Genomic DNA, 11899 nt, shown 5'->3' with positions numbered 1-11899 from the left:
TCTTAGATAAAAGATTCTGAACGTTCAAAGAGAGAAAAATCTTAGCTTAATAGAGTCAGTGGCAAAAGCCAAAGGCATAGCATAGGCAGTTAACATCATTGGATTTGGAGCAAAGGGTCTTTGGATATAATTCAGAGGGGCTGTGAACTTGGATGGGGAAGATAATGACATCTTTATCTTAACCTCTAATTGAAATTGAGCATTTGCTGCCCTTACGAATATAGAGAAAAAGCCATGCTAGTCTTACCAGACCTGTGACTTTTATCACCGACAGAAATCACAGGTACTTGCATCACCTTGCAAATGTTGCAGGTATCTTGAAACATGTACGCTCATCGCTACTTCAGAATCACAGTATTTGTTAGATGCACAGCTCCTCTTGTGAGTTAATGCACAAATAAAGAAACGTACGTATTCCCATGTCACATTTGATTTTTTTAAAATACATTTTTGGTAACTATGTCTCCATATAATTGATTCCTTTGCCATCCTGTGTGTGTGTATGTGTGTGTGTGTGTGTGTGTGTGGTTTTTTTTTTTTTTAAATGCATTGAACAACATTCTTCTGCAAAGGGGTCTGTAGGCTTCACCAGATGGCCAAGGAGTGTATGGCATGAGATAGGTGGAAACTCTTCTTTAGAGAAAGGAGAGCAGCTGGGGGCGAAGGTGTCTGATAAAGCCCTCACAAGCAGAGAGCAGGATCCACGTGTTGAGGGAAGCTGGGACCTGGGTCGATGGAGAGGTAGGTAGAGGCTGCTGCTGCGGATGGGATGCTGATGATGGTACAACAGTTCAATTATAGTCACAGGAGCAGTAGCAGCTGTAATTTACTGAGCTCATGAGATTCCAAACCTTCCCAAGCGTTATTGTGTCTGACCTTGACAATAACCGTAGGAAGGTATTAATGCAATTACTCTTTTATAGCCAAGGAAACACAGCTGCTGATGTGTTTAGGGGCTAGTCTGAGGTCCCATAGCTGGTAAATCATGGAACCAGAATCCAGGCTGTGATCCACTGGACTCCTCAGCTCATCCCCCGACTCGCTTGTCTATACTGTCAAGTATGTTGGAAGATCTGGTCTTAATCTCATTCGACCAACAAAGAAGTCAAGGATGGGACAAATCAAGGGAAGCCAAGTCCAGCATCCCAGCGAGCTTGGGGAAAACCAACTGAGGCTTTGTCCCTGCCAGCTTCCTGCTAATTCCTTCCTCATCCCTCCGGGAACCACGGCTTGGCTCTGGGAAGGTCACTTCCCTGGGCATCACCATCAGACCTCAAATCCTGCCTCATCTTCCTCCAGCGCCTCACTCAGACCTTCCTTCCCATTTTAGCCTTTGGAGCCCTCCTGGCATCAAATCTTTTTGTTGTTGTTGTTGTAATTTGCTTTCTTTTTTTTTTTTTTTAAATTCAGATATTACAGTGAGATTACCATGTTGTGCCAGTTTCTGGTGTACAGCACAATGCTTCAGTCATACATGAATATACATATATTCATTTTCATATTCTTTCCCACTGTAAGCTACTACAAGATATTGAATATACTTCTGTGTGCTATACAGTATAAACTTGGTTATTTATTTTATATATATTAGTCAGTATCTGCAAATCTTGAACTCCCAGTTTATCACTTCCCACCCCTTTCCCCCGTGGTAACCATAAGTTTGTTTTGTCTGTGAGACTGTTTCTGTTTTGTAAATAAGTTCACTTGTCTTTTTTTTAGATTCCACATATAAGTGATACCATATAGTATTTGTCTTTCTCTTTCTGGCTTACTTCACTTAGGATGACATTCTCTACGGCCATCCATGTTGCTGCAAATGGCATTATTTTATCACTTTTTATGGGTGAATAGTATTCCATTGTATAAATATACCACAACATCTTTATCCAGTCATCTGTCGACGGACATATAGGTTGTTTCCATGTCTTGGCTATTGTAAATAGTGCTGCTGTGAACACTGGGGTGCATGTGTCTTTTTGAATTAAGGTTCCCTCCGGATATATGCCCAGGAGTGGGATTGCTGGGTCATATGGTAAGTCTACTTTTAGTCTTTTGAGGAATCTCCATACTGTTTTCCACAGTGGCTGCACCAAACTGCATTCCCACCAGCAGTGTAGGACGGTTCCCTTTTCTCCACAGTCTCCCCAGCATTTGTCATTTGTGGACTTTTGAATGATGGCCATTCTGACTGGTGTGAGGTGATACCTCATTGTAGTTTTGATTTGCATTTCTCTGTTAAGTAGTGACATTGAGCATTTTTCACATGCCTATTGCTGGCATCAAACCTTCATGCCCCTATAACTTTCTACTTGGGCTCCCCAGGTTGAAAGCATACTGCCCCCCCACCCCCATTAGATGCTTGAACTTGCATTCCTGAAACTGCATTCCCACTGGGGGTTCATAAAACACTGTGACTGTTAGAAGGGTTATCATTGTGGGTTTTTTTTTTTTTTTTTTTTGGTTTGTTTCTGAGTTTGCATTTTTTTTTTTAATTGAAGTATAGTTGATTTACAATGTTGTGTTAGTTTCTGGTGTGCAGTTCAGTGATTCAGTTGTAGGACATTGCCATCAGCCTTTCCTGGATTTGCTGATAACTGTCTTCTCACTAAGAATTGCCACAGGATTCTAGTGACTCTTCTGTTATGATGGCAACTGGGCTGAGCTGTCCTGCTTAAGTGAGTGCAGGGTAACAAGAAGAGGCTGAGGATGTAATACAGAAAGAATCCTCTTCGTGCCTGGTGAAGGCCAAAGGCTGGAACGCCACGCTGAACGGACAGAGGACTCAGAGCAATGAGAGAAGGAGAGAATGAGAGAAAATCAAGCCCTTTCAGGGCCCATCCCAGAGGCTGGCGGACCCCAAAAAGCCCTCTGGGCCGTGCATTGCAAAAATCACTCCAGCCATTACATACTCGTTTTGAATTCAAATTTGAGTTGTTTGGCAGTTGGGATGGTGTTCCACTTGTGGATTTGTTCTGGTTTTAGAGGCATGTAAGCATGAAGAACTCACACCTGATTATTTTGCTGGTACACATTTAAGCAGCATCAAAATAAAAATATTTTATGACAATATTGACAGCGAGCATCTCTAAGAATATGTACCCTTTAAAAGTATTTCAGGTTTGAAAGACACTGATCTATATGCCATCATTTTAAAAAAAAGTCCCTTTCCACTTATTTATTTTTATTGAAGTGCAATTGACTTACAAGTTTGTATTAGCTTCAAATGTACAGTAATGTGATTCAGTTTTATGTATATATGAATATGTGTATGAATATATTCATATATATATATATACACATTCTCTTTCAGATTCTTTTCCATTACAGGTTATTATGAGATATTGAATATAGTTCCCGTGCTCTACACTAGGACCTTGTTGTTTATCTGTTTTATATAGGAGTAGTGTGTATCTGTTAATCTCAAACTCCCAATTTATCCCTCCCAACTCTTTCCCCCTTTGGTAACCATAAGTGTGTTTTCTATGTGTGTGAGTCTGTTTTGTAAATAAGTTCACTTGTATCATGTTTAAGATTCCACGTATAAGGGACATCATATGCTATTTGTCTTTCTCTGTCTGACTTACTTCACTTAGAATGATAATCTCTAGGTCCACCCATGTTGCTGCAAATGGCATTATTTCATTCTTTTTTATTTTATGCCATCGTTCTGCAGGCTACACTCACTGCTCAAAAACTGTTGCTCACTTGGAATTAATCTTCCATCTATGATGGTTTCCAGTGATGGCAGGTAAGGGTGGGGTGTGCCAGTGGCTCAAACCAGCACCTAAAAGGCGGATCAGTACCCGACCAATGGTGACCGCTACTAACACTAGCATTGCTGCTACCTCATGGGGCTGATGGAAGAGTGGTATAAAAACATCCTCTCCCGATGTTCCTGTCTCTGTGTCTTACAACCTGGTCAAGAGAATAGAAGGGCAACTGAGGTCAAGGTGTGGAGAGTGGAGAAGAGTGGAGAAACACCTGGGGAGGAGACACGGGAGGCTCCGTGGTGCCGTGGGAAAGCACATTCTGGACTGGGAAACGTACAGTCCTCGGGGGAGGGCCCAGCTCTGTGTGACCTTAGACAAGCCTCCAAACCTCTGGCTCTTAACATGTGAATGAGGACAAAGGGTCACCAGCCTTGCCCGCCATGCAGAGCAGGTGGGACAATGGCGGGGGCAGGGATGGGGAAGGCGGCAGTAACCATGAAAGCCTACTGTTACTGTCAGTAGAGTGACGGTGGCAAGGGATAGTCAGAGAGGTGCTCAGAGAGCCAGCGAGGGAGGGAGAGACAGAGACAGAAGGAGACAGAGGAGGAGAGGACTTTGACGGCCCCTACCATCTGTCCCCTCCCCGAGGGTAACTCATACTCCATACCGAGAGATTTCCCTCCCAGGTCCTGCCCTTAACTGGGTCCAGCCCACGCAGGGTCCCTGGGGCTGCCTTGCTGGCCCAGTTGGGAGGCTGGAGGGTCAGATCGCAGCCCCCGTGGGAGAGGAGCCTGGGTGGGGTTGACTGTCCAGAGACGAGATGCCCAAGGCTGGGCTGCTCTAAGCTCAGAACACACTCCTGGGGCCTGGAGCTCAGCACCAAAGCTCAGTTCTTCCGACTGTAATAAGTCTCCACTTTTCATACCTTCAGGGGGCTCCTGGAGGGCCGGCTGTCTGTACAGCTCTCCTGGTTGTGGGGATGGGGAGCATTAGCTAATATGCAGGATCAAGTGGGCAGAAGAATGCATTTTGTTTCCTGAATCTGTAGGAACTGCTAGCCGAAGGCACTGCCGGCTTCCTGAAGACTGAATTTGTTTTCTCTGCTTTGGGGTTTGACTGTGTGAAAATATTTGGCTTTTATTCGAGATCGTTTGTTTTTCTTTGTAAGCAGTGAATGTCTCTATACAATGCATTGTTCTGTAAGCATTTGCAAACTGACTTTTTTTCCTAACCGTATTTTCTTGACTAATGAGCTCCACTTTGATTTAAACTTTTTTTTTAAAAAATAAGAATTGTCCTCTTAATTGCAGAGAGATTTTTAAAATGCATTTGGCAGAGGGGGGCGGTGAGGGATGTGTTAAAGTTATAGACTCATTCCTCCCTAATGAAGTGGAAGGAAGTGGAACCATGGGAGAAATGGGATTAAAAAAGAACGTAATAGAATCAAAGGAGATAAGAAATAATATAATGGATGCATGTGGGCTTTGAATTGGCTTCTTGCTACATTTGTAAGCGCTTGAGCTGGAAAAGATACAGGGAGGAGTAGTGAGAGCCGGTATCCGGCCAAAGACCAAGTCCTGGGACTAAAGGCACTGCCACCATCTCTCCCTGGACCTGCAGGCCTCAGTTGCCACATCTGTCGAATGGGATGAAGCTGTCTTCCCAGGGCTGCTGAGAGGGCCCCAGGGGGTAATGAATGAGAAAGTCCAAGCTGTAGGGTGCTGTGCACACGTGAGGGAGGGTTTCCTTTTGGGTGGGGCCTGGGGTTGGACTGAAGGAGCTTCGACTCTAGCTCTCAGAATCTGGAATCTGATGAAAAATCATTGACACAGATACACACTCACAGGTACAGACACACACACACATACACACCCCCTCCCATACTCCTTCATGCCCTCTCACACACCCATCTGTGTACCACACACGTACAAGGGCATGAACACACACCTTCACACCCTCCCCATGCACCATTAAATACACACACTCACATGCACTCCCCCCCCCCCCGCCACAGACACTTGCTCATTTACACACCCTCCGCACTCCTCCTCTCACACACGCCCTTAAACACATCCTTGCTGGCGTGCAAATCCTCTCCCCGCCACACCCTCATATATACACAAACCCTCACACACACACCACGTTCTTTAAATGAGACAGTGTCTCCCGGCCTTCACGTCACCTCCCCTCCCTGCTGAAATCTGGATGGAAGCAGAGCGTGTCCCCTGTCCTCTCCCCCTGCCTGAGCTCACCCTGTCACAGCCCTGCCACCAGCCTCTGCCCACAGCACCCAGAAACTGCTCAATGTTTCCTCGCCCCTTGGCCTGGTTTATATTCCTGGTCCTTTATAACCACCCTCCACCCTGACCATGAAGTCTGAGCCCCATGAGTCCAGGGGTCCTGTCTGTCTTACTCACAAATGCATCCTCAGAGCCTGGCATAGGGTTGGAGTTCCAGAAACACATGTTGAATGAATGAATGGACAAATGAATGGATGGATGGACGGATGGACGGACGGAGGAGGGAGTGATACCTAGAGAAGGAGATGGTCTGTTCAGACCAGGGTCTGGGCTTTGGGAGTGAGGCATGGGGAGAAGATGGAGGGCCTGCCTGCTCCCAGCTGGTTCCAGTGCCCTGTCTTGCGCCAACTCTGCCCAGTTCACACCCCTCCCCCCGAAGGACCCCAAGCACTTGGGACCTGCCACTGGCAGCCATTTCCGCCACCTCTTGGGGCCTCCCAGGTCACTGCGGGGTCTGCAGGAAAGGACCCGGATTCCTCAGGAACACAGCATCAATAACCCGACCAAGCCTCTGTACGCCAGCACCGCCGCCTGCGTCGTCCTGGTACTTACTGTGCACCAGGAGCCGGGCTACTCGATTCATATACAAATCCTACCAGCCGTTCCAGGAGGGAGGCCCACGTAGCATCTGCATCCTATAGCCCACCAAACAGAGGCTCCTGGAGTGAAGTAACCAGCCCAAGGCCAACTGCTGGCGAGGGGCAGTGCTAGGATTTGAACCCAGGCCCCAGACTCTTCGATGTTGCATTTCCCTGACTTCCCATCCTGGCTCTGGCGCCCCTCCTGGGCTCCCTCAGCCCCCTGTGCTTCCCCACTGGGGCGAAGCGCCCTCCATACGGCCCTTATGTCCACTGCCTGCCTTCCCCACTGGACCAGGAATGATTCAGGGGCAGCGAGGGAAGTGATTCTGGTGCCTTGCCCAGGTCCCCTTTGTCCGGCAAGGCACCCACTGCTCAGCTGCTCGTCTTTTTTCCTGGAGCATTGCCTTACGTAGGGAAGCTGGCTTGGCGGGGCAATTATGACACCCCTCGTCCCAGCTGGGGACAGCCTGAACCAGTGACTGGCTGACAGGGGGAGACCATAGGTTTGCTGCCTCGCCCCAAGGTGGGGTCAACTCTGTGCACAGCTCACGCTCCAGAACCCTGCCTCCTCCTTACCCCCGGGTGCACGGGATCAGGTAAGCACCTGCAGCTGAGCCCCACGCCTCGTTAAGCCCCTTCTCGGCCCTCTCCTGCTTCCCTCGCTCTCCCTTTCTGGAAAGCACTCCCTCCAGATACCGCAGGCACAGAACTTCAGATCTCAGGCTCTGCTTTTAGAAAACCTGACCTGAGACGGAAGGGACAGCCTGTGAATCATTGTAACCCCAGTCCCAAGGCCAAGCTCAAGTGGACAGTGGGAACTTCAACTTCCCTTATTGAGGAAACGGGCCATTTCTCCTGCCCGCCCTGCAGAGGCTCTACTCCAGTCACCTGCACCTCCTCGGGCAGGCCCCGTGGAGAATCAGTTCTGGCCAAGGGGAGGAGTTTTGGTTTATCATAGTCACGCTGGATCCCTTGTGCCTACACCAACATCAGGCACAGAGGAGGAGCTTAGTGAGTATTTGAGTGAGTGAGTGAATAAATGAATGACTGTCTCATCTGTCCCCTGCCAGATGCCTGCCTTTCTCCAAACCTTCACGGTCACCTGAACCCTCACCTGCCAGGTACCCTCACCTGCCAGGCACCCTCACCTGCCAGGCACCCTCACCTGCCAGGCACCCTCACCTGCCATGTTTACACCAGCTGGCTTTGACTTCATACCAATGTGCTTGGCCAGCTGCCCGCACACAGCAGGGGTTCGCCGGGGGACCTCAGGGCTCCCCCCAGGGTAGGGGGTCAGAGGGAGCCTGGGCTGGGCCAGACCCTTTACCCTCGTTTCACCCAGGACAGCTCTGCTCTGATCTGTTCCCGTGAGGCTTTGTTTGGACAGAAGTGCTCTGTGTCTAGACAGACTAGGACACACTTAGCCATCTGGTATTTTCTGTCCCCTCCACCCCCACCGCCTTGATGTGGGGCACCTGTTCCCTCTCGTGGCTCCACCCAAATTTTGTCTTGAGATGTCCTGCCCAAGTCTCCATCACAATGTGAACTCCTTGAGGGCTCTAGCCTAGAGGTTAAAAGCTCCGGCTTTGGAGTCAGAAAGGCCCTGGCAGGTTATGAAGCCCCACCCAACCTCGGTTTCTGTAGCTATAAAATGGGGAGGTAATAAGGCTACCATCTGAGAAGTGGGCAGGAATTAAAAAAGATGAATCATGAAATATGCTAAGCACTGTGCCTGGCTCCTGGCAAGTACTACCTTCCAGGGTGTATTAATTACCTGAGCAATGCCTTGGGCATACTTGGTAATTAATCATCAGCATTATACTTTCCTTTGGAAAAGGAAGTTAAACTTCAGATACGAATGACGCTCATCTTGTTCCGGTGTGGATATTGCCCAGAGACCCAAGAGGGTGCGTCACGGTCAAGGTCACTGGGTTCCAATGAAAGTCACTCATTCCAGGTGGACACTGGGGACATTCCCACATGGCAGCTGCATGGTTAAAGGGGCCCTTCTGCCTGGCTGCAAAAGGACCAGAGGAGGGGCCCCAATGTTCTTCTGCTTCATAGGCATCTGGCTTTCTTCCAGATCCAGGCTCACTGTGTATAGACCGCAAGGAAATTTGGAAGAGATGATGATTTCCCATTTCCCAGATTCGCTGGTGTATCTGCAGCAGCTCACACAGCGCTGGGGGTGCGGGGGATGGTCCATAAATATTGTGGGGTGAATGAAGGAGTAAAGGAATGAATGAATGTGAAACCTACCATGAAATTTCAGCACCTAGTTTAAGTGTATCTCAATCAATGTTTTTGAATGAACGAATGAATTCTAGGTTTACGCTCATAGTCCCAGTTCTGAGCCCAGGTTCTAGCCCGGAGGAGGTCTGTGATAAATATTTATGGAGGAAATGAACTAGATCCAGTATTTCCCAGAAAACAGCTGAGTTTCAGCTATGGTTTCCCCCCATCCTCTGCCCCTCTCACCCGAGACCCACAGACACATTTCAGGGACCGAGCCTTCAGATCCCAGCCACCAGCCTGGCTTGGCCTCAGTCTGGGACACAGAGCAAGCTCCCCGGGGTGCACAGTTGGAAGACTGTCCTGTTGGCTTGCCAGGGAGCTCATGGGTGCTGCCCTCCGGAGACACTCACAATACCCACCCACCCAGGGGGACTGAGCTGGCAAGAGCAGGTTGTAATGACCCAGGGACACTGCCAAGGGGCCCCAGTCTGCACAGCACTGGCATTAACACAACCACACACATACACACAGATGGGGACACGTCGCTGTGCCCTGCTGGCCACAGGGCTCTCTGCCCATGCTCCATCCCTCCCCCCCAGCCTACGCATTAGAGCCACTGTCCAGAACGGGCCCCAGCAACCCACGTGGGGGATCCCGCCCATCTCCCAAATGCACCCAGTACGGCACAGGCGTGTGGACACACACACCCTGCATTGCTCCACTTCCCAGGCCCCGCCACCTCGTCCCCAACACACCTCGCCTCCGCCTCAAGCAGGCGGTGGCCACAGACCGCCCAGCGGTACCACCAAGAGACAATGCCACTTCCCATGAATAACAGGACCCCTATCAGCCAGAAAGTGGGGCCAGAGTTCCTAGTGCAGGCCTAGAGGCAAGTCACTTGCCACCACACTGCTTGGAGGTACTGGAGGTGCTGTCTGTCTCTCTGAGCACCCAGCCTGTGCCAAGGGCAGGCAGCTGCCCCCTCCTTTGCCACTGCTGGGACTGACTCCCACTGGGAACCAGGGGGTGGCTCCGACCCTGCAGAGCTGCCCAGCCTGCACGCTGGACTGACCAATGTCCCCAGAAGCATCTGTGGATCCCAGGCCAGGGCTCCACTTGGCGCCGGCCGCGCTCCAAGACACGTGGCGCTCAGAAGCCAGAGGGCTCCCCCTGAGCCCCGGTCTCCGGTGCAGCAGCCTCCCCACGCCTGCTTCCTGCAGGGGTCTCACCCCAGCCAGCCCCACGGGGCCACCCCACAGCTCCAGCTGGCGGGTTGCAGGAACATGGCCTGAGATGCCCAGACAGGCCGGCACAAAGAGCTAGTTCATCGCGGGCGACAAGGGGAGCGTTGGGGCGCTAAAGCCTCAGACTGTGGCGACTGGGCCTTCATTCGCCCCTCAGGGCGCCTTCACACCGCCTGGCGTGGCCCTGCCACGGCACGACCCAGGGGAGAAGGACGCTAGGCCGTCCTTTGGTCCCCTTGGGTTCCCTGCAGGTCAGGCCAAGGCGAAGGGGGTTCAGGGATGCTGGGAGGCTCCGTAGCGCCCGGGAGAGCAAGCCACACGGCGAGCCCCGGCCCCGCGATGCCCAGGCCGGGCTCGCCGGGCCCACCTGCCCGGGGAGCGGAGCCCCCGCCCGGGTACTCACCGGCTCCGGCGAGACCTCCCCCTGGCGTGGTGGCGGCCGCCCCCTCTCAGGCTGTGCGCCCCATCTGGACAGGCCGGCGGCACTAATCAGCCGCCTGGCGTGGTGCGGCCGAGTGGCTGGGGTTTAATTGACACCAGGTGGCCCCTCCCCAGGGGCAGGCTGGGAGGCGGCTCTGCCCGGCTGGGAGGCCAAGCCCTGGGCAGGGGGGCTGCACCCAGGCCTGGCCGGTTCAGGCCTCCCCTGGAGAGACCAGGGCAGTCAGGCAGCCGCTGGCCACCCCTCCCCTCCTCTCCTGCCGGCGACCTCCATCGCACACCCAGCCCGGCTTCCCTGGGCTCTGACCTTTCTTTCATTTCAGAGGCAGCAGCGGCAGGGACGGCGTCTACCCAGGAGGAGGGTGGCTCAGGTTACCCCCCAGCTGGCCAGGGGCAGCCAGGAGTGTGTGTGCGGGTCTGTAGTGGCCAGGCCGGGCCCGCTGGATCCAGAGGGCCACCCACCGTGGTCACCAAGGAGCCCCCAAAACATCTTTTATTGAACACTTACTACGTGCCAAGTCATGCACGGTGCCCACACTGAACCCTCATGAACTCTCTCTGGGCCCTGAGAGGTGGGTGTTTAGTAATCTCACTTAACAGATAAAGAAACCAAGGCTCAGAGAAGCTAAGCCTCTTCCCTAAGGTCACACAGCAGGAGAGACACCAAAGCAGGGATTTTTAAGCACCACCTGCAAAGGAAGGCATCATTGTTTTGATGGGGAAATTCAGGCTCAGAGTCAGGAAGCCAGTTCTCTAGGTCACACTGCAAAGTGTGGAATTTGGATTTTCTCACCAGTTGTGTTGGGCCAGCCTGCCTGGAGAAACAAAGTGTGTGTTTATGCTGAAACATAAGCCCTCTCTACTGACCCACATGAGTCCCTGCTTATATTAGGGCTCCAAATTTGAGCCGTCGCTGGGGTTTAGGGGAAAGAACATTGGACGTAGAGTCAGGAGACCTGTGCCAAATTTGCTGTGTGACTTTGAACAAGTTACTCTAACTCTCTGGGCTTTGCTGCAAATGGGACGCCATGTTGAAAGGGCTTTGTGACTGGGACACCCAGGCAGGATTGGGGAGTGATGACACAGTCCCTATTCTGCCCCAGTATCCCTTCCCAGAGGCCCCTGCCCCTGCCTATCCCCTCACTGCCTGGGAGCAGCAGGAGTCAGCAGTTAAGAGCACACACAGGCTCTCCAGTCACACAGATGTGGGGTCAAACCCTGGCTCTTCCTCACCGACTGCATAATCTTCAGAGATTACTTCCCTTCTCTGGGGCTCAATTTCTCATCTCTAAGATGTGCCAAAGAGCACCGCCTCCCTGCCTGGGCTGCGTGAGGAGAAACAAGAAAGTACCCAGCACCTGCCTCTTCACTCAGTAACATTTACTGGGCAC

General features: G+C 51.5%; 1 protein-coding gene across 2 annotated transcripts in view; it reads right to left on the bottom strand.

Annotated features, from left to right (window-relative positions):
* Positions 1 to 10726, bottom strand: part of NOS1 (nitric oxide synthase 1) — a 166919-nt gene extending 156193 nt beyond the window's left edge. For both annotated transcript variants that reach the window (XM_032471388.1, XM_032471391.1), the window contains exon 1: positions 10474 to 10726. The gene's annotated coding sequence lies outside the window, so the exon portion shown is untranslated. The remainder of the gene's footprint in view (positions 1 to 10473) is intronic.
* Positions 10727 to 11899: the final 1173 nt, after the last annotated feature.

Source organism: Camelus ferus, chromosome 32 (assembly GCF_009834535.1).
Source record: "Camelus ferus isolate YT-003-E chromosome 32, BCGSAC_Cfer_1.0, whole genome shotgun sequence".
Lineage (NCBI taxonomy): Eukaryota > Metazoa > Chordata > Mammalia > Artiodactyla > Camelidae > Camelus > Camelus ferus.
The sequence above is the reverse complement of the archived record's forward strand: the minus strand, read 5'-3'. Positions and strand labels throughout refer to the sequence as shown.